At 32.5% G+C, this 23,433-nt stretch overlaps 1 pseudogene; it reads left to right on the plus strand.

The window, feature by feature from the left end:
• Positions 1–23,433, plus strand: part of LOC129234138 (nephrin-like) — a 356,279-nt pseudogene that overhangs the window by 318,687 nt on the left and 14,159 nt on the right.

Consider the following 23,433-nt stretch of genomic DNA (forward strand, 5'->3'; position numbering starts at 1 on the left):
ATCGAGATTTAATAAATAACGAAAAAATATCATTTGAAACATCGTCGCCAAAGATCAACAGTAAGGCATCTAGTCCCGTTCACTAAGATGTCCTACTGTTTCTCTGAGGCGACGATATATCTTTATTTTATGAAATACCAGGTAATTCGGTACAGTCTACCCTTCAGCTACTCAAGGGCATATCGACAGCTAGAGATATTGTTTGGAAGGAAAACGCATTTCATATAGGTGAATCAAAATTTATTAAAAAGACTTTCATCTTTTACAATGTCATCGAAAAACACTATACTGTCAACTCCATTCGATGCCCCTTTGCAAGTCAAACAGCCATGTCAAACCATTAATAAACTGATCTTGAACTTTTGCACTCGATAGAAAGGTTTTCTTCTATACACATTCTTTTTCCCGTTTGAATACAAATATTGAATTTGCTTTCACTGAAAAAAAAGAAGCACTTGCAAAAATTCTAGCGATTTTCCGAAATAAGCTCTGACGAGCATAGATATATTTTTTTTCTTATTTTTATAGATTCGAAGTTTTCTTTGTGGTACTATCTTCTGAAGTTACGTACCGTGAAGAATACGTCGACTATTTTAAAAAAATTTTGGAATTTATAACGCTAACGTAACGCTACTGCCTCACTGCTTTCTTATATTTAAAGTTTCCGATGTGAAGTGCTGGATTTGTGGTATGTATTTTTATTGTTATGTTCTTTCATAAAACATTTTTTTTTTTGAAATCCAGAAAACAAATTCACTTTTGCTTTTGCTTAGCAATAAGTTGACGTGCTATTGAGTAAAGCTATTAAGCTTTCCTCTATCGCAAAGAGTATTTTAAAAAAGTGATAAAAACACTTTTGGAAACACTTTCGTATAATTTAATACGAAAAAGTAAAACTACACACTTGCCATTTAAAACTTTTATACGAGAAAATATTATAAATTTCGCAGATTTTTGTAGCATTATTTCGAAATTTGTCGCATTCATGTGTCCCTAGTTAGATCTATTCCCAGAAGACCACAAAAGGAGGCATTTCAGCTGCGACGCCGTTTCAGGTGCACATTGCCTTTTTTAGTTTCAACAGCTCAAAGTGGAATGTGGCCATAATCTTGCTCAAATACCTCCAATTTTCAAATTCATCTCACAATTTTTACATTCTTATTGAAAACTGATTTTCAATGCAATTTACGCATATGATTATTCACTGACCAGGAAACATCACGATCAAGGAAATTCAAAAAAATTCCGAATTGGTGGCATTCGAAAGAGCATTGGAAAACATGTTTATGGCACTGAAAGTACGTGCCCTCGTGACCACGTTATCGAAATATGATGTCTTAAAAATTGCCGAAATTTTTAGTAAAGTCGCCAAATTTAGCGAGTTTTGTTCAGAAATGGAAGGTACGGCGCGAATTCAACATATGCATCTGACAAGACGTATCACTTCCATATTTGGTCACCACCAAAGCGCGTGAGAAATATCGCATTAATTCTTTACTTGGGGTGACTACCATGGCGCGGGGTGTCGTGGCACAGACTGCGCCATTGAAATTTTTAGGGGCTTGTGTTCCGGGATATTAACGTGCAACTGTATAGGGGAAAACGCCACAGCCCGAAATATTTGTTTTATTTTATTGTAAAAACAATGGAATTTGTATTTTTAAGACTGTCTGTTAAAAAACTGATGTTTAAAACTTTTATGCTTCTGCGGGTGAAATATTTCCACTGAAAGAGTTTATTCGATGATGAAATTGTTTTGAAAAAAATATGATAACCGTAGAGAAACGGTAAACACACTTTAAAGTCCTTTTTTTTTTTTTTTTGAAAAGTCGTAAATCTGAAGTCTTCAACAGTATCTAAATACGAAGAAAACGACATTTTTAAAGATTTCAAACCATGTTCTCAAATTAAAAAAAAAACGATTTCTGTCAGTTATTTCCAGTGTGTTTTTCGTTATGTGTATCGCTTTCAAGTTATGTGTAAACCCTTTAACGAGTCAAATAATAAAAAAAAAAACTGTATTAATTTTTATTTTGCTCGTATTTGAATTCCCTTTTAACGTGAAACGTAATTGGTAAAAGTGACTTCAGTATTTTTAAAAATGACTAAATAACATGCAATATGATGTGCATTTACGTTATAGCGACTTTCAGTTGCAGTGACAGACTTTTTCGAACTACAGGGGTTGTTGTAATGAACGTCGACTATAAAGTTTTTGATAAGAATCTGTTATGAAGTAATTTCCGACATCGTTAGTTTTGCTGTGCAAATTTTTGACATTTACTATCCGTTGTTTTCTTTTTTTTTTTAATTATTATTTTTTTCGATTTTAAATTAAACATTTTCGCTAGCAGTGGTCAGACAATAAAACTTCATGAATGATAATAACTTTTGAAAAAATAAATAAGAGCTGGGATACTACAATCCATGATCATGTTCTTTCAACATTAATAATTGAAAATAAAATGGAGGTTTTTATTTTCAATATATAAGCTTTAATAAGCATGTTTTTTTTTACTTATTCATATTAATTCTCGTACATAATTATTAATTACTTACAACACATTTCATTACAAGAGTACAAACTTAAATTAGTTAAGTAAAACACACTTGAAATGCACTTAAATTCTGAAATGCATTATTATCACGATTACAAAGTTAAATCCTACGTTCAATTTCGTTATAAAGTTGTAGCTCCTCTGGATAAAGCTCTCTAGTTTCCATTTCACAGGCTTCATAGTTACTTTTTAATTTTACCCACACAAGTAAAGGGTTAATTCGAAACATCGTTTACGCGCTTTGCAGATGACCAGAAATGGAAATGAGTCTTGCTAGACGCAGGCGATGAAATCACGTGGTATTTTCCATTTCTTGCCAAGTCTTTAAATTTGGCGAATTTTCGTAAGATTTCGACAGACTTTGACCCCCCATATCTCAAAAACAAAAGGACGAGGGCACACAATATTTGGGTCAAATTTTTTTCTAAAGATACTCTTTCGAATGCGACCATTTTTAACTTTTTTCATGATTACTGAACTCGTGATGTTTCCTGGTGAGTATTTTTTTACTAATATTTTGCTGATTCACTTTGACGTCTGGTAAGCGTTTAAAAGTCAATTAAGAAAAAAAAAACCTTGTCCTTTACTTTGCTATGCATGAGGTTTGTTTTGCTATTACGCTTCTTCAATGATAGTTAAAATACGCTGCTAGATTGATTGTAAGATATATTGGAAAGGTTTCTGTTCAAAGTAGCTTTGAACAAAACCTCTCAGATATACAATTTGAGCCTTGATAGCTCATGTGACAAAAAATTCTAAAACTGAGGTGGAGTACTATTTTAAGTTTCACTCATTTTTAGTGCATTCTGACACATTTTATCGCTTGCTTAAGGCGTTACCTGTACCTACCTTCTCTAAACCCTTGTGGGACATACCAAGAATTCGCCGAATAACACTTTAGATTTGGACTAATATTTAGATGACACTTGACAGTAAAACAATCATGGTACATGCCCAAGCAAAACCTGTAGATCTATTAAAAAGCCAATTTTTTACTTGTTTAGTATAAAAGTTTAAAAATACATTATTCATTATCAACAGCAGGTTGATGATTGGTTTCTCTTTTTTTTTTTAAAATCTTTTTTACATTTTATTTCTTGCACTTTTCAACTGGAAAACACATGATATATTTTAATCGCATGCATTTTCAAACTATACAATTGAAATTTAAATATTTATGTTTTTTTTTTGAAAGGGTCGATATTTACTCGTATATTTCCTCGCAATGTACACATTTGCGTATTTTCGTTCAATTACATGAATAATAATAATAATAAAGACCTTTTTTTTTCTTTTGCATATTCTCTGTAAAACATTATCTTCTATTTCGCGCATATTTAAATGCATTATAATGATACACTTGCATTTTCAACAACATTGTATAAATATTCTATTTAACATTACAAAGTGGAATACTTTGCACACTTTTCAAGAGTTTCAGTACGTGCTGGAATTCGTAATAAAAGTTCAGTGTACACATTTCAGCCAACCATATCCATACAATGTATGGTTGTAGGTTATTCCTGAGTGACATGAATGACATTGTACGAAATAATGTGTCGTATAAATCATGGAGCACTTGGTCGAAGTTGTCCAATTCTTTTTGTATCTCGCAACGCTCCCCGCAAATAGGTTTTGCCTGGAACTACACGTGGCAGAATTCATTACTTTTCTGCGGAAGAACGGATCTCATATTTCTTGCGAGCTACGAATGCTCCTTCTGGAAGAATTCTCATTTATATATGCTTCCCATGAGAACAGCATTTTCCGTGTAAATGAATAAATGCTCTGGAAATGAATATAATGTTTTGAAACAATTACTTGTCTCATATTCATTTAAATGCAAATTATTAATATTGCCTCTCAACGTTACACTTTAAACTACTTAATCCATTATTGTATTCCTTCTCGAAATACAACTTTATAGTCACACACCGTTGTAAGAATATTTCAATTAAGGTTGAACATTGAAAGTAATACATGGATGTTAGAATTGAATGATGTCCCTTATATGTCATTTTTTTGTCAAAAATATTAGTTATCCATGAGAAAGGAATAATTATCATTGTGCTACAATGTAGGAAAATCAGTGTTAGTTTGTTTTGAAGTTGTTGTTCATTTCCTAAGATGTTGGAGCAGTTTTTGCCTTATTCTCTTGTTTCCGCCATTCTTTAAGCGTAGCAACAAATATTTTACATATTTGTTGTCAACATGAAATTAATTGCTAGTTTCTTTATTTGATTTTAGCTAAAAGAAATTTTTGAACATTTTATAGCTTATCAGTTTTTTCTTGACAGAAAATATGCATTAAATTTTGGTAGGAGTTTTCAGTTTGTTTCGTTGTTTTGTTAATCTGCTAATTTTACTATTTCAACTGGCTGTTGTTTCACCTGTTTGTTTTTGTCAGATGATTTCAAGATGCATGATCTCACTTTTTTGCATTTAAAAATAAATCTTTAAAGCCATGAGAGACGTATTTCCAATTTGTTACAAATACACCCAAAACTGTTTTTATGCGGTGGATATAGACCGCATAAAAAAAATCGCATAAAAAAATTGTTCGAAACTTCACGAGTAGCTATAAAAAGCTGTTTTCACAGCACAGTTAAAAAATATTTTTTTATGCGGTGGATAGGGACCGCATAGAAAAAGTCTCCCATAGAAAATATCCAAAAAACTTACAAAATTGTAATCTTTAAAGGAAATCAAAAACGAAGTAATGATAATTTTTGCCGGGTAGTCAGACAATTTTCCCCAAGTAAGGAAATTTTTGGAAGGGCACAGTGACTTCCCATCAATAGTGCCTATGTCGTCACTTGAAGGTACTACCTCCCACTCGTTTTAAAAATAATTTAGGGTATTAAATCCCAATCTGATTAACATTTTAATATACCGCACAAAAAAAACTCTCACAAAAAAAAAAAAATATCACACAAAAAAAATCGCATAAAAAAAGACCGCATAGAAACAGGTTTGGGCGTATATGTAGCTTCAAAACTGCTTACTGTTACTTGATCTGTAATGCATGTTATTTAAAAATTCAACAAAATACGAAAATATCCTAAAAGGATAATGTGGCTAAAATTGGACCCGTATGTGTATGTTGCGTTAAGTTCACAAAAGGGATAAGTGACGTGAACGTCACTAGTAAAAAACATCAAAAGGTTGCAGATATTTACAAACATCAGTCCACGTCACAAAATGACATTGCAATGACTTCTTTTTTGAAGTCCGGTCGTAAAATAACTACTGCAGCAAGATTGCACTAAAGCTGCATGATTTATCATAAACACCATGACCCTTGTTTGACGTAACAATTTGGGAACTTTTCTGATGTCACAATTCTGTCACAGACTTCCACTTTTCTGTCTGTTTGCACCAAGATTAAATTGTAATGTACCATTTTATAACTTTTTATGAAAATTAATAGAATAAACTACTTTTAAAAAATACTCTAGCTTTTTTCTTTAAAAAGTTTGTATTTGTTTTGAATACATGAAGCAAAAAATCATAAATCGTTATTTATACATTACTGCACAATTAGCATTGTAGAACTAAAAACAGTTAGCTGGTCAATATTTAGGCGTCGCGAAGGTTTAGCAAATAATAAAGCTATTGTAGTTCTTTGCAAGTGGTTTTTATACTAAAACACCAATATTTTGGTGAAATAATTTTTCTAAGGATATACTTAGTACATAAATATTGTGGAAAAGTATTTTACATTTACAAACGTCATAATACATTTTCTTTTTGTTTACAAGGATTTAGTTACATCAATGGCCACCGTTGTCAGCGACTTGAGCTTATTTTTTACTACATTAGAACTTAGAGAAGGATGTGTTTACGATATCAAGCAATGGTTTTAATAAATTGTAACACTTAAAGTATTTATTTTAAAATAACTAGTGATCAGTAAACTTTTACAAAGGAGAAAGACAAACTTAAAAAAAAAAAAAAAACACTCAATTTTCAACGACCTTTACAAATTTACCAGTTCTTCCAGACTTCGGTTTGGTAATTTAGTTTGCTTAGTGAAATGAGAATAGCAACATGGAGATAAACATATTAAACATTTGTTTGTTTTATATCATTTTGGACCACCCAAATATATATATATATATATATATATATATATATATATATATATATATATATATATATATATATATATATATATATATATATATATATATATATATATATATATATATATATATATATATATATATATATATATATATATATATATATATATATATATATATATATATATGAAATTTCAACTCAATAAATATCACATTTCTCGGCCGAGTAATTGCTTCCTTTTGCAGCCTGACTCTTTCCTCCGAAACAATTTCTACCAAATAAGTTTTGTCTGGTCCTGGATCTGACAAAACACATTATTCGAGTATTGTCACGTGGGGATCTTCTAACCCAAGATATCGAATGTTGTTAGGATATACATTTCCCCAGTGCTCATTTATGTTGTGATGGGAAAAAAATCGCCGTTCTTGAAGAATAAGGAGAGAATGGATTTGAGACAATTGTATATTTTGCTCTCATTTACTGATACGTGGGTAAAATGTAAGAAATACTAGGTTTTTTGCAGTGTATGAGTTGGATTAGTTTTCTTATTATTTGATACCGGCTTCGATAAACAAAAAAAAAATGTTGATTAATGATTCTTTGCCGATAACTCTACACGAATCGGAACGGGAGATGATATTAAGATGTCTAATTATTAGAATGAAGCGTTATAGAGCCCACCTCTTGTCTACATGTCGGAGGAGTCTGCTGTGATGGGGAGGTCCCTGGAGTCGTTTACCCTATGGCATGTGTCCACTGTAGAAGTCGGACTTCGCCACAAATCACGGTTCAGTTGAAAAGTAAAGCAATGAATTCTAAATTGCCAGCCTAGCTGGTACACGACAACATCAAACGATGGAATATCAAAAAACAAATTCTATTAACATTTTTTAAAGTGGAATAAATTGAAATAAATGCAAAAACAACAAAAAATGTAATTTATGTTATTTCAGTCCCAGATTTCAAAAGGACAATTCGTCTTTCTTTTTTACTTTTTCTTTTTTTTTTTTTCACACATTACTGACAATCTAAAAACAAATATTTTGCTTTACGCTTTCTTTCTGCAACCTTTTTATCTCATCGTTTTCTTTCTCTTCCCTTTTTTTTTCTCTCTCTCTCTCTCTTTTTTACATTTTTTTTTTGTATTAGAGCTAGAAAAACGTTAACTTCGAGTACAAAGTTACTGAGAGGCCTTAAAACACCCACTTTCATACAAATTGCATCTTTTATTATGAAAGGTGAGAAAACGTTTTTTTTTCTTTCAAATTTATGTTGCTTCACCCGGTAAACTATTTGTAAATCCAATATGGGAGGTTAGTAAAAAGTAACCGTGCTATTAACTAATACCTAACCCCCAATATTTTGTATCACAAGATGGGGGAACGGTATTGTCAATTATTTAAAAATTGCTGAACCAATGAAATTTTCGGAACTTTGAGGCATTGATTTGGTCATTCGACATTGTATGCAGTGATTCCTTTCCTATTAGGAGTAGCGTTGATTTATTGCTATGACTAGGACTGGGCGATATCAGAATTTTAATACCGCGATATATCGCTCCAAATATCGATATTTTCGATACATCGATATATCCTTGGGGGGAGGGGTGCATAGGATCGGAAAGCAACAAAAAACATTTCCAAACTATAATATTATTTCTCTAATTCAAAACTTTTCTGAAGGGGGGGGGGGGAGGAAGGCGTGCTCAATGTTATAGCTCAATGCATGACAAAAATGCTTCGCAACGAAAAAGTTTTAAATATTCAATTCAATATTTTGTTTAAATCTTTCAATTTTAGCAGTCTCAATAATTTGAATGTACTTTGAACTATATTTCGTATTGATGTCTTAATAACTTTTGCTTTAAGACTTTTTACTTTTTAGTTGAGTAAGATTAAGTAAAATACTAATAATAAATCTTTAAAGAATGCAGCTATAAATGCACTGCAATTTGATATGTAATTTAAATATTTTCGGGGGAAAAATTAAAATAAAAAAATTTCTTTCTTTATCTTTTTTTTTTTTTTTTGAAAAAATCTGAATATTATCAAAATTAATGCAGTAATATTCTCATTTTGGCGCTTTTAAATAAATTTAAATTTTTTTTTATTTCAATGAAATTTTCATAATTTTTAAAATCCACGAATTATGTATATTATTTATTCATTTATATCACATTAGTAAATAAAAAATGCTTAAAAATTGTACTTACTTTTTATCTTCATCTGACGGTCTTAGAGAATCTTGGTAAACGATCCAATAAATGTTAACAATCGACAAGCTCAGCTTTTTCAATCATGTTACTTATTACTCTTCCGAAAATGCGTAGAACTTTCAGAAAAAACTTATGCCCGTGAATGGTAAAACTCAATTCCCTCTTCGTTAATGCGTACAACTTTCACAAACAGCACTATGTCATCGCATTAACGTTAATGCGTACAACTTTCACAAAAAATACTATGTTCGCGCATTAATGTTAATGCGTACAACTTTCACAAAAAACACTATGTCCGCGCATTAACAGTAATGTCTGGCGAGAAGTTCAAATCAGGGCTGATAGAGATAACGCTTTAAAATTGGATTACCGTGTTATGATCGGAATAAAAAAATTTCCCTCTTATTATGATAATATCAAAAATATATAAAGCTACTATTTTCATTTAGTAATGAGTTGCGTTCTTTTTGATACGACAGCTCGAATGGAAATAATTGAGCTGGCGGTGTATTTTATTTAATCTCATTAGGTTTTTTTCGTTTTTCATTTCTTTTTTAATACAACCATGTCTGTTCAGTATATTTCGCAAACCTTTTATTCAGCGTAAGATCAATGGTTTACGTTTAGTTAGAATTATGAACCTTGTTGATACCGCTATACCTGGTTCATTTTTAATTGTTGCATTAAGATGCTTTTTTAACCAACACGCATTCACTTCTCAGGCCCCATGAGAGGCCATATCAGCCTTGTCAGAAACTAGGGACACGGTCCTTAGAAGGGCCCCTAAAATAACTTTTTAGGGGGATGGGATCCCGTGACCACTCTGACAATGGATCCACCTTGATCTTCGGCGGCCCTGTAGTTAATTTTCCCTTGTATTATAATTAGAAATAAAATAACTGATTGAAGAATGCAGTTAATTTCTGCAAATTTAAAGCCCTCATTCATCATACAGAACTGTAAAATGTTATGTATTTTTGAGTCAGTATTTCAATTTCTCCGTAATTATGTCCCTTATTTCTGTTTCAACCGATATATCGGACGGATGGAAATCTAAATATCGTTACCGTGGTAATAGTTATATATCGATATATAGCGATACATCGGTATATCGCCCAGCCCTAGCTAAGACTTTTTTTTTTTTTGTATTTACATGTACTTAAATTCTTAGAACTTTGAGTTAAGATACGTTTCGTAAAAGACTATGTTGAACCAGGCTGTGTTGAACCATGTACTAGATTCACTTTAATTTACATTAAATCCGACCTGTTTAAAATATTATTAATTCTGCGTCTTGAAAATGGCGACCATATGCATGTCATTTCAATGCCAAAAAAAAAAAAAAAAAACATTTTACTTCTTTTAACGCTTAATTACCCTACAAACTACGCTTAACTATAAGAGCATAACTACACTACAAACCAGCCAAATCTGTAAAAAGAAGTAAATTTGATGACAAAAGTAATATATCGTTTACAAGTTATGAGGAATAAAAACATGTCACGTTTAAAATATTCGAATAATATTAAATGAAGATATAAGCATTAGTTTGAACATCATAATTTTATTCTTTTGGGTGGAGGCCCGGAGCGGAGAGCTCAAAGGAAAGGAGCGGGGGCTTTTAAGAAAATACTCCATAATAACAACTGGCAAAAAATCAGCTTGTCTCTAATTTGTTCCGATATATACCATTTGTTGACAAAGGTATAGGGGTAGTCGGTGTCAACGACAAAAGAGCTCACATCTAACGGTTACAAAGTTCAATAGCAGTATCTCTTGGGAATTGGATTGTCCCATGTTCTTCAATTCACTTAAAAAACTATTTTTCACTCTCTTAGATATCGAATTTTAAATTTGGAAATTGAATTTTTAATTGGTACAGTCAAATGTTTTCAAAATGTTTTATTGACGAATAAAACTTGCTGCAAGTTCGAAATCCCGTACCATTGAAAGTTAAAAATAAGTTTCTAAATGAATTGAAGTACATCGGACAATTCAAGACCAATGAGAAACTGCTATGGAACTTGGTAGGGGAAACTAGGGAGATTTGACTCAATTTCTGTTTTTTTTTTTTTTTTTTTTTGTCTTTCTTTTTTTTTTTTTTTGTAGAATACTTAGAACGAAATAAAAAACATAATAAATAGCTTGCCATTTTGCGCATTATTATGGCTAAAAATAATAGCATGATTCTAAGTAGAAAAAGTACTAACAAATTATGTTCATCACATCTGCAAATCTGTAAATTGCCCGTAGAGCTGGGGAGACATGACCCCCCGCATGAATTTAAGAAGACTCAAAGATATTGAAATCAAAAACGCCCATTTGATTGTGTTTTTGGTTTAATAAGTGCTACTCGAAGTAAATGAACAAATGTTCACTCTTCAGGCGAAGTGTTACAGATTTTTTTTTTAAATTATCTCATTGTACATCAGCAAAAAAAGCAGACGTCTAATTCAAAACTTTATCAGTCAAGACCAAAACAATATTTCAGTCATTTTATTAAGAAACAAATCATTTGCCTTAAAGGTCATTAGTATTTTAGTTATAAGAGGCTAAGAGGCATTCAAACGAAACGTGGTCACTAGCCTAAATCTAACGGTTACGATTTTATAAGCTCAAAATTAGTCACCAAAACTGTTGGCACATTTATCCTATTGCAACACTAGGCGGTCAATTATATCTTTGAAGAAGCTAGTAGGTTGCTATCTGATCCAGGACGAACCCAGTCCCAACCAGTGTCGTCTGCGAATAGCTTGTTTTAGATGTCCAAAAACATGAAAGTCACACAGTGAAAGGTCTGCACGGTGAAAGGGTGCACGGCGGACGTTCCAGCTCCAGCGTTTCCCACCGAAACTACTGCAATGTCGTCTTCACCACATTGGCAGTATGTGGACGCCTTTGGACAACATGCCTGGCCGTTTCGACTTAATGGCTCGTCTAAAGCTCTGTAAAGTTGCTTGATAACGCTGGGCATTGATGGTGGTTCCCCTTTTCAGGAATTCGACAAGCAGTGGGTCCCTCTGCCTGAGTGGGCTCTTGTGGTCAAAAACGGACCTGTATCGTAGTGGACGACAACTTGTGTAACCACCTTCTCTTCGGCGTTACTGTCACTGTGCAACATGAAACGTTGCGCATGCGCCAGTCACTCTACCAATATATGATATCTCCATACATGCAGTTACGTGGCATCGTCTAACGTCTAATGTGAAGTTAGACGCATTGACCTGGTTTCATTTGAATAAACCTTATACTTGTCAAATAAAAACAATTTATTAGACCAAAATATTTTAGTTATTCTTTAAGTAAAAAAACCTCCCCCTTCATATTCACAATATTAAAGTTATTGCTTAAATAAAAGCAAATCATTATGGTCTAAATTACAATATTTTAGCTCTTCAAAAACGAAAATTCATTTAAAAAACATCAAATTATTCTTTGGGTCAAGTCTCGCTAGTTAATTTGGGTCATAGTGTCCTAAGTAGCTTTCTCTTGTTTACCTTAAATTTTAAGAAAGTTTCATAAAACTACTGTATATCAATAGATAGCTAGAAAAGTGACAAGACATGTATACTTTTAAAATTCATTTCCCTCAAAACTGGAGGATAAAATCTAAAAAATTACAAAACCTTCAAAATTTACTTTTTAAGTGCAGTATCACTTAACACTGAATTTCATGAAAACTGCTGGCAATTCCAAAAAGGCTTATCCCTGTAAAATACTGTGTGACTGGTCAACCAATAATATGACTAAAAGTTTGCCTCGATATAATTTTCATGAAAAACCTCCTCATGTCCTAAGTCTCCCTATGGGTCAAACCTCCTTAGTTTCCCCTACCTGTTAGATCTAAATTCTTATGACAGCGACACCGACTACCCCGAACTTCATTTGGACCAAAATTTGCTTATTTTACACATTTATAGCTTGTTGGGATTGTATTTTATTTTACTTTCCTATCAGTAAATCAATCATTGTTTCTTTTGCATACGTTTTTTGTTACAACATTACCTCCCCCATTTTGCGATCACGTCTTATAGGGTGATCACTACACTGTTTCACAATCGCTGATTTACATGCATTTTTTGTATGCCACATTAATGCCACCCATAGCGTACAGAAAAAAGTATATATGATTCATATGTGTAAGAACGAGAATACTAGTTACAGTAAAACATTAAAAAAAATGAACAGAAAGCAATGGTGTTGAATGGTTTTTAAAGAATAAATTACGTCATTGAAATTAAGTACATGCAATTTCGTCCTGAAGATTAAATAATTCTTGAACTTTTTAAAACAGCATTTACAGCAACATTTAAATAGCTTTTAATTACTGTTTCCGAATAAAGACATTAAATTGCTGAGTAAAAACAAAACTTAACATAAAATGAATTTTCTTAATCGAAAACAGCTAGCTCAAAATCCATTAGTGCAAGTAAAAACACCTCCAGGTCATTATCACTTAAGTCACGTTCTGCTAAGTAAGTTCATTGACTAATGTTTGCGCACTCTACTAACACAATGAAATCTTCTGTATATGTATGGATTTTTTTTTTCACTCTTCGATGTGCTGGGGAGTATAAAGTGCAGCCCAAGCGGTAATTACAAGCAAGCACTTTAGGCATTGATTCCCGCTTGTAGATAGAAGTTAATTGTAGCTTTTAACGAAACATAAAATAAGACTGAAACTTCAAAATGTAATGTGGACTTAAAACATAAATTAGCTTGTAGTATGTTAGGATTTATGTGCAAAGTTTATATCGATGTTATTTCTTTTGGTTAACTTTTAAGTGATGATTGAAATTAATTTTACCACAAAGAAAAAATTATTCACCATACATTAGTTTTATCCGGTAAAACAAAATTGAAAGAAATTAACTATAACTGATTTTGTAAAAAGTGTATTCAAATATTTTAATATGTCCCTATTTATATATGAAATCAGTTTATCAGAGGAAGATAATTAAAGGTTGTAAAATCAGGATTCAGTAATTCGAAAAATTGGATATATAGCTGACACAACAAAAAACAAAATGTGCACTTTTAAACTTCTAAATGTCAGATGAGTTTGCTAATTCTGTATTAATCATTTCCAATTTCAAATTTTGTCTTTTTTCCCATTTAAATTAAACAATTCTTCATCATTAGTGTCCTTATGCTTCTATTTTACAAGAACTGAGTATAGAATATTACGTTTAAAAACCAAGACATGTTAATGCATTTTTTTCAGTAAAAGTAAATGCGCTCAATTATTGTTATGACAACAATTCTGACTGAAGCTGTTACTCATATTCTTAAAACATAACAAAAAAAAAAAAAAGAATTGTTTTTTTTCGCTTTAAAAATTAATTTATTAGTTCCATGAACGTTCTGACTATGACATATTTTTAATCTTGGTTTTGCTTATTCTTTTATTTGTTGTTAAAAATACTTTTAATATTTTGTACTTAGCTGATATTGCAGAAGATCTTAGTAGCAACTGGACTGCAGCTAGTTTGTGCCTGTTTCAGACTGTTTACAAGATAATTTAATTATACGCTTTCATTAGAGAGCTGTAAATTCATATTAAACAGATTTCGGTGATTACAACATTTTAACGTAACACTGTTGTATTTTTTCCAACGCGAGTTGCCAAAAGAAATCTTCCATTAACTCCTAATGAGGTGAGAGTTTAGCATATGTGGTTTCCTAATGCTCTACGTTTTGTTTAAACTTAATGAATATTGACAGGTCAAGCCCACTGCTGATGATTTGTAGGAGGTACTTGGAATATTTCATTGACAACAGGAGGCAGTGAAGTTTCCAAATGCACTTTTGATGTTTCACAAGTATCGGCTGATTAAAAAATATTAGTTTACTGAAAAACGTCGAAGACGACGTTTTAGTGGCGGCGAATGAGATTTCGCTCTTAACTTATTGTAAAACAAAGCAGAAAAGAATAATCGACATTCAGTAAACGCGTTGTCTCAATGAGTGCGATGCCTTAACGAACTCATTTAATGGAATCAGAAACTTCTAAAGTGGTTGGCAGGCTAGAGGGGAGCCCAACACAAGCTAAGGCAGCAGAAGCTATTGGAGTTTTGCAAAGTGTGATTTCTAAGATATAGAATCGTTTTTTAGAGACTGGAAATGCTGGCTGAAGATCAGGGCAAGGTCGCAGACGGTCCACAACGCTCAATGAAGACCGTTATTTAGCTTTAACGGCTCGGAGGCACCGAAGTATGAATGCAATTTCCCTACAACGACACATTCGTTTGGTTACTGGTACCACAATTCTGACACAAACTCTCCGAAATCGCCTTCACGCTGTAAGTCTGTGTGCTCGTCGACCAATGTTGTGTGTCACATCAGCTGCGAGGCACCATCGCGCTACAGGGAGTGGGTAACAGAACATATGAGTTAGAGAAGAAATGAGTGCAGCGATATTCTTTTCTATGACGAGTACCGCTCTTGTCTTTAGCCTGATAATGGCGTATTTTCATCTGGAGGAAGCATGGCACTGGAAACAATCCAGCGTTCGTGTCCGAAATGTTAGATTTCGGGGGAGGGGGGTGCGATGGTGCATGCTGGCATCTCCATTGATGGGCGCACCGATCTGCATGTCATTCTAAACGGAACTCGGACCAGTCGTCAAAGTAGAGATGAGATCCTCAGACCTATTGTAGTCTCTTACCCCGCAGCAATCGGAGGCGACTTCATGTTAATAGACGACAATTGCAGGCCACATCGTTCTAATTTGATGAATGATTTTCTTTTGGAGGAAGGAGTCATACGAATGGAATGGCAGCGTGTTCTCCTGATATGAACCTAATAGAGCATGTTTGGGACATTCTAAGCAACGAGTTTCTAGACGCCTACTAACTCCACAAACTCTCCAAGAACTGGAAAGAACTCTTCAGGAGGAGTGGGGCAGAATACCTTAGCCCCTCATTAATAGCCTCATTGATTCCATGCCTCAGAGGTGTTTTACATTGCTGGCCGTCCGGGGTTACCATACCCCCTACTAGAAGCGATTTTCTTTTCAGGAAACCCCAATTTTTACTCGCTTTTCTCATATGCAGAAAGTGCGTTTTTTACCTCTTGTCCGCAAAAGTTACAAAAAAAAAAAAAAAAACTTTTCTGCCATACAAATGAAATTTTTGTCTCACATAGTTTACTACATCTGTCGATAATGTATCAATCATCCAAAACGTTCCGGAGGTCCGATATCAACGCAAAACCTCAATATCCAGTAATTGCTTTGAGCAGTGTATTACAGAAATCAGAATTACGTCAGTAGATAATACGTTAGCACGAAATTAGAATTACGCCAAGGTGCAAAACATCTGCATAATATCCCGGAAAGCAGAAAAAAAATCATTATTTTATTAATTTAAGTATAATATAAAGCTCAATAAAATAGCTCTATTAAATGTCTAATGTTTTACAGCTTGTCAATCCCATCTTAAACCATATCTTTACTCAGCTGTCAAATGGCTTGACTCTTGGTGGCAAAATTGATGACCAGAAACGGAAAAACTACGTCATTACATTGGTTCTTGCCCTATTAGTTTAAACCATGGTGTTAACAATTGTTAAACAGTATCAGGAAGGAGCGTCTGGTCGTTCGTATTTTTCAACGGTATTCGAGGCATTCAACATATCAGCAAAGATAGCCCACTACAAGGAAGTGAAAAACTTTCAAGAATCTGTCACTACGAAGAAAATGGTGTACATTGAAGGTTTTCAAAAATATGTTGTCAATCAAAGTATTAGTAAAACATCAATGTGTTTCCTTTGAAATAAAGCCCGTAAATCAAAACTGTCAGTTAATTACATTTTTTGCATACTTTTTTAATGCGCCACCTTATTTCTCTGAAGAATACGAGAAATTAAATATTGGTTAAATTAGAAATAAACTGAGCAATAAACATACAGTGCTGGCGAAATTATTAGACAAAAGAGTTTTTTTTTGTACACTATTTGTATTTAATAATTATTATTTTACGGTTAAAGTACAGTACATACTGTACAATAATTATTACGTTATTTTAGCACAATTTAATGTTTGCAGGTGGCAGCACTGTCTGCTTTGTTTATGATCTTTGTTTATCTACTTACCAGGAACATAACCTCAATCAGCTTAAACAGTTCACTAGTTCTTTTTATTAGTGTGTTCTGTTATATTTAAAGTTAGTTTTAGGTAATTAGTGAGTATGTGTATGTGAGTATATATAATATCGAGTATAAACAATTTTTCACCTCCTTTTTTAAAAAGTTAAGAAATGCTGTAAACCTTGTGAAACGTATGCCAAAAAGACTTAAAATGATCACTAAGAACAAGGGAATGCATACTAAATATAAGATAATTATCTCACTGTTCGTTAATATGTCTATAGTTATGTAATCAATAAAGAATTTTCTTTTAAAACAGTCTTAGTCTAATAATTTGGCCAGCACTGTATTTCATTGTATGTTTTTTTTTTCTTTTGCAGGGTCATTCCGTTTTTACGATAGAAGATACATATAAATTAGATAAATTAAGATCTCGACAAATATCAAGCGAAGAAAAAGATCAAGATAGTAAAACACTTGGTATGTAATTTTAGTTAATTCTTTTGATAGTATAATCTGATTGTGTAGTTACGTAGGTATGTATGTTCGGATAAAGCAGGTTATTTTAGAGAATTTGTTTCGCATTTTAATGGAACATTTTAATGGTGTGGTTTAAAGGTTTGTTTTGTTCGAAAAACCAATGACAAGACGAAGTAACATATGATATTGCCAGAGAAGCAGTTTCTATGCAGTGAAATGATGGTAATGAACAAAATGAAAAATAATCGCCAAGATTTCAAATGAGCCAAATGAAGTACTTGGGAAAACTTATTCAGTTGTCTAGGTTTACCATACTTTCATGTATGTAAAAATGTCTTAAAAAGTGTTTTACATGTATACCTTTAAAGGTACATGAGTATAGTCACCCATTTTTTGTATTGAAACATCTGTTGTTTAATAGACATAAAAGGAAGTAGTGTGGCGCCCACATCAGATGTTTTTATCGAGACTTAAATTTGTCGTTACTCAATTTGTTATGAATACTGTATTCAGAGACGATATTCAACAAACTTTATTTTTCTTAAGTCCATAAATGACGCTTCATTGGTACAAATCATCACAGAAGAAAAACTTTTAACTCACCCTCTGGCTTATTTTGTTTTTTGGGTCTCGATGTCTTTCTTCTCGCAGGTACAGAGATGTGTAGTTCAATCAAAGTTTTAATTGAGTAAACGTCAAAAAACAACATAAGAGTAGAGTTTTCATGATAAACCTCTTGGACTTTGATGCTTGTCATATAACTACTGGACGGCCGTACAACCGTGAATCAATAAAACAGCGAGCCACATGAAACATTTCCAAATGAAAGCTATCCAGATTCCTTTTCTGATTTAAATTTCTGTCTTATCTCGAAAGAAATACCCCCAAACAGCTGGATATGGAATTTCTCTTAAAGTTCCAAGAACGAAGTGATTTTTGGGGGGTGCGGAGGAGAGACTTTTGGGGGTGGATGTGGTTGTTCCTCTTCCAATTTCGACGTTTCCGACGAGGGAAGAAGGTGAGGTCTTATTGAATATACCGCAGCAGGTGCATTAAATGAGAGATTGGAATAAAATAGATGGTTGCTTTTTCATGTGTGGAAGCGGATTCTAATTTCGTTTCTGGTGCGAGATGTTTCTGAAAATGTTTGATTTTCTTGAAGGTTATTTAAAATTAGCTCGAGTCCATCAGCGAAAATTTACACTTATGCAAATTATAATTTCATAAACGCTTAATAAGTGCATTCCTTAATTGTTTTCCACAATAAAATAACTTATTTTCGGTTGACTTAAATGAGTGGTTAAACATATTAATAAAAAATCTTGACGAAATATGTGTCAAAAAAGCTGATTGCATTCAATCAACTTGATCAAATACGTTTCATTTAATAGTAATTTTTTTTTGATCGTTTTTCAACTTTATTACATTGTTGTGCTATTCTTGTGAGATAAAAAAAAAAACTCCGTAGATATGTCAGTTCGATATCAGTACCATATCAGGTGAATAGAGAGCCCATTTAGCTGCAAGAGTTTTTCGGCATTGATGTCGAAATCACGTGCGAGAAATGGACTGAGAATTTGTCACCTCAAGCCGTCTTCATCTTTTCAATAATTTTCACCTAGTTTTTGACAAAGTTTGAAGTGCAGCTACAGTCGTTCCGTCGTTTTTCTAGAAATTAATTAAATTCTCACGAGAGCTCTACGCACAAATTCAATGTGTCGGCGACTGATGCTATTGAGAGACGAGAAGAAATCACTCATGCGCGCGAAATTCAAGTTCAGCTCATGAAAGCTGTTGAATTTTGTGTTTCTTGTGTGCTTGATTCATATCCATCTGGTTTTCAAAAAAAAAATGAATACTTGTATAACAACCCTTGTAGCTAAATTATGTCACTGAATATCACAAATACAATTTCTTTTAATTTATAACTCTCAATCTATATTTTAATGTAAAAAACGTTTTTATTAAATTTTTCGGTTATCCAACGTTTTGAAGCACAAAAAATGCAAATTACTGCAGACACTTGTTTCGGTGTAACAAGGAGCATCTTTTTCAATGCAAAGAAGTATGAACTTCTGGATGAAAAATCATTCGAGAAAAGTAACACAGTGGTACAGGAGACAGTATAAATGCCAAGAAATAGAAATTTTGCAAAACAAAAAAAAAAGACAAAATAACATCTGAAGCCGAAATTAATTATACATATAATTCCATCAGGAATTAAACCGTTCAGTAATTAATTTCCCAGAAAACCTATAAACAATGCAAATAGTCCAAAAATGAAACCACTCTGGTCGGTAAATTAGCAATAAATTTACCGACGGAAAAAACTATGTATGGAAACAATGTAACAAATGAAGAAATGCAAAAAAAAAAAAAAAACAAAGAGAAGGATAAAAAAATTGGAATTAGTTTATCCCAAAACGAAATAAGAAATCAAAAATTGAAAATCTAAAAGTAAGAAATATACGTCGTTTAAATAAAAATAATAGACAAACTAAACTAATTTTAAAAAAGGAATCCACGCAGAAGAAAAATATGGAATTGCAGTAAGATCGTTAACTAAATTAGACTGGGTCCTCAAGATGTGGAAAGATTCCCAACAATCGATACTAATCAAATGGGGGCATTTTTGGATAATTTGATAAGAGTTAAACAAAAGAGTAATTCGATTTCCAACAGTGCTGAGCGATACTGGATTTATTCATCTGTTGTTTTTTCACGCCGTTCTTTGAAACCCGCTTAAAAGAACGTCGAAGTTTTGTGAAAAACAACAACAGCTAAATAAATCCAGTATTGCTCAACACCGTTGGGAATCGAATCACTCTTTTGATTTTAACTCAAATCAAATTATCCAAAAATGCCCCAATTCAATGGATACTGATTTTTGGGAATCTTTCCACATCTTGAGGACCCGGTCTAATTTAGTTAACGATCATACTGCAATTCCATATTTTTTTCTTCTGTGTGGACTCCTTTTTTGAAATTGTTTTAGTTTTTCTGTTATTTTTATGTAAACGTCGTACATTCCTTACTTTTATTGTTTTCATTTTTAACTTTCTTATTTCGTTTTGGGATCAACTAATTACAATTTGTTTATACTTCACTCTGTTTTTTTTTCTGCATTTTTCCATTTGTTACATTGCTTCCATGCCTTTTTTTCTTTTTTTTCTCCTCGGTAAATTTATTGCTAATTTATTTTGAGTGGTTTCATTTTCGGACTATTTGCATTGTTTATGGGGTTTTTTGGAAATTTATTACTAAACGGCTTTTTCCTGATGGAATTATATAATGAATTTGGCTCTAGGTGTCATTTAGTCTTTTTGTTTTGTTAAATTTCTATTTTATGGTATTTATACTGTCTCCTGTTTCACTGTGCTGCTTTTCTCAGGTGATTTTTTATCCAGAAGCTCATACTTCTTTGCATTGAAAACGATGTTCCATGTAACACCAAAACACGTGTCTACAGTAATTTGCATTTTTTTGCTTCAAAACGTTGGATAACTGATTATTTTCATTTTTAACACAAAGGTATTTATCAAAGTTTTTATTGTTTTCTGAACCAACAGGAAGTTCAATAAAGGATACTTTTATTGAAGAGATTCCACAGAGCTTAGACCAGTCAAAAGGCGATTGCCCAGACATATTAAGGAACGAAAAATGCCTTTGTCTCACCACATCCAAAGTAAGAAACATATTTAAATTCAGTTTATTATTCAATATTTGGGTATTTTATGAATATACAGAGCGTTCCGTTTTAACCTGTAAGATCTTTGTTTTCGCAACCATTAGTCCTAGATGTATACTTTCAATTGAAAAAATGTTCAATATCAGATGCAGAGTTAAGATATTGAGAGTATGAAGCAAAAATAAAAATGAGTCAAAAAATACAAAATTTGTCTTTTTATACGGGCATTAGGTCTCCTAACTAATATTTAGAGAAATAATCTCCATTGAAAACTATTACTGACACGAAAAACTTGACACATGTGCGCCCAAAACTCAAGGAGATATTTCAGTTTAAATTTTTAAGGGATCATACAGAAGATGAGATTGGAACTTATCGCCCTTTCAGAAGAATGACAGGTCGTCAAAGTAATAAAAACAAAGTATTTACATTTTTCATTGCTATTCAAAGTTAATTGCAAATGTTATGCCGTGATACGCAAAAACACATAACAATGCCTCGAACAATTTGAAAAATCACACTCTATAAACACATATAATTTTAGACACTTGTTAATCGCTATATTTTCCCCCAAAAGGTGTTATTGATGATGAGTGAAAAGTGGTGTAAGTCACAAAACTCTGCGTTTCATATCTCAGTGAATAATGGTCGTACTAATTTCAAACTTTTTGTGTTGGGATTACTTTTCAATGGAGATTCTCTCCCTAAATATAAGTTTGGGGACCTAGGCCCGAGGACCCGTACAAAAGGCTTAATTTTGTTTTTTCTTAATCATTTTTATTTTTTGCCTCATACTTTTAAAATCTTAACTCTGCATCTGATTTGAACATTTTTACCATTGGAAGTATACGTCTTAGACTAACATTTGCGAAAATAAAGGTCTTGTAGGTTAAAATGGAACACCCTGTATGTCTGCCATTTATTTTTTAAACTAATGATGTTTTTGCTTGTGCACTGTATAGCCACTCCACAGAAAAGCCAGTACATTTTTCCTTATGCAACCGCTAATATATTTCATCAAAAAACTAATGTTAAAAAGTAACGAACAAACTTTTCTAATTATAGAATCACACAGATGTTGATGTTTGCTTAAACAATTAAATTTTGTTGAATTCATTCTTGAGTCTTTAATTTGTTTGAAATATATTACCTGTCACGTGTGGAACATAATGTACTTCCGTAAAAGGTCCTGCACTGCACATGCTTGATGGAGTTTAATACGAAAACGACTCGAAACAGTTTTAATTTTTTGCCAAAATAGAAAAATTTCTTGCATAATCCTAAATTGATTGTTGTTATTTGTTTGTGTTTTTTTTTTAATAATTTTTTTTAAACAAAAGGCATCAAAGTTAATGTCAATTGCATTGAAAAAATAGTTAACCACCCGTACAGAGACATCCAATGAATGACAAAGAAAGTCGTGATTCTGTAAAACTGAATGTCTTCGAATTGTCTTTGTGATTTGTACAGCTTCTACAGTTTGATTCATTGTTATAATTCCACTCTGTATGTTACCCTACCTGTATATATAGTATGAATAATTTTAAATTTCAATTATTCATTATTTTAATTACTTTTCAAAACAAAATTGGCATCAAAGTTAATGTTATTTGCACATAAAAAAATAAAGACCCGTAGAAGAAAATCTGTTGCATGACAAAGGAATTTGCGACCCTGGAAACCTACATGATTTCGAGTTGTCTCTGTAACCTTTATAGCTCCTGCAGTTTGTCACGTTGTTAGAATTTCACCCTGTAAGTTACCCTACCTGAATCTATATTATGAGCAATTTTACATTTCAAGCATTCTCTATTTTCATTATAAACCCGTTTTACGTCTTTTGACGTCTTAATGCAATTCTCCTGCACAGTTCTAAAGCAGCAGTATCGCTATGTTTTATTCTGTCCTAATCAAATGATAATTTAACAAAAGGCCGAGAAATGCAGAATCCGTCTATATTTTAAGCAAGAATCATTTATTCATGGTGAACCATAGCTAACGTCTACATTAAATAACTATTCCATTTTTAATGGATTCCATAAATAAGCCAAAATAAAGACGCTGGAAATAAAATATTTAACGCACGAAAAGAAATATCTTCATCTGAACCATTCAAACAGGTAGAAGCTGATTTGTAAACAACGGAATAACAAATAATGAAATTAGGTTCGGTTGCTACCCGAAGCTAGATAAGGAATACTTCTTTATTGCTCGCAGTTGCTTATGTTTCTTGAGGTTGTATATTTCAACGTATCGACCTCTTGGGAACAGGCTGCTACCGCAATAATCTAAATGGGGCTGGCATTAATGAAGTAAGA

Source organism: Uloborus diversus, chromosome 1 (assembly GCF_026930045.1).
Source record: "Uloborus diversus isolate 005 chromosome 1, Udiv.v.3.1, whole genome shotgun sequence".
NCBI classification, from domain to species: domain Eukaryota; kingdom Metazoa; phylum Arthropoda; class Arachnida; order Araneae; family Uloboridae; genus Uloborus; species Uloborus diversus.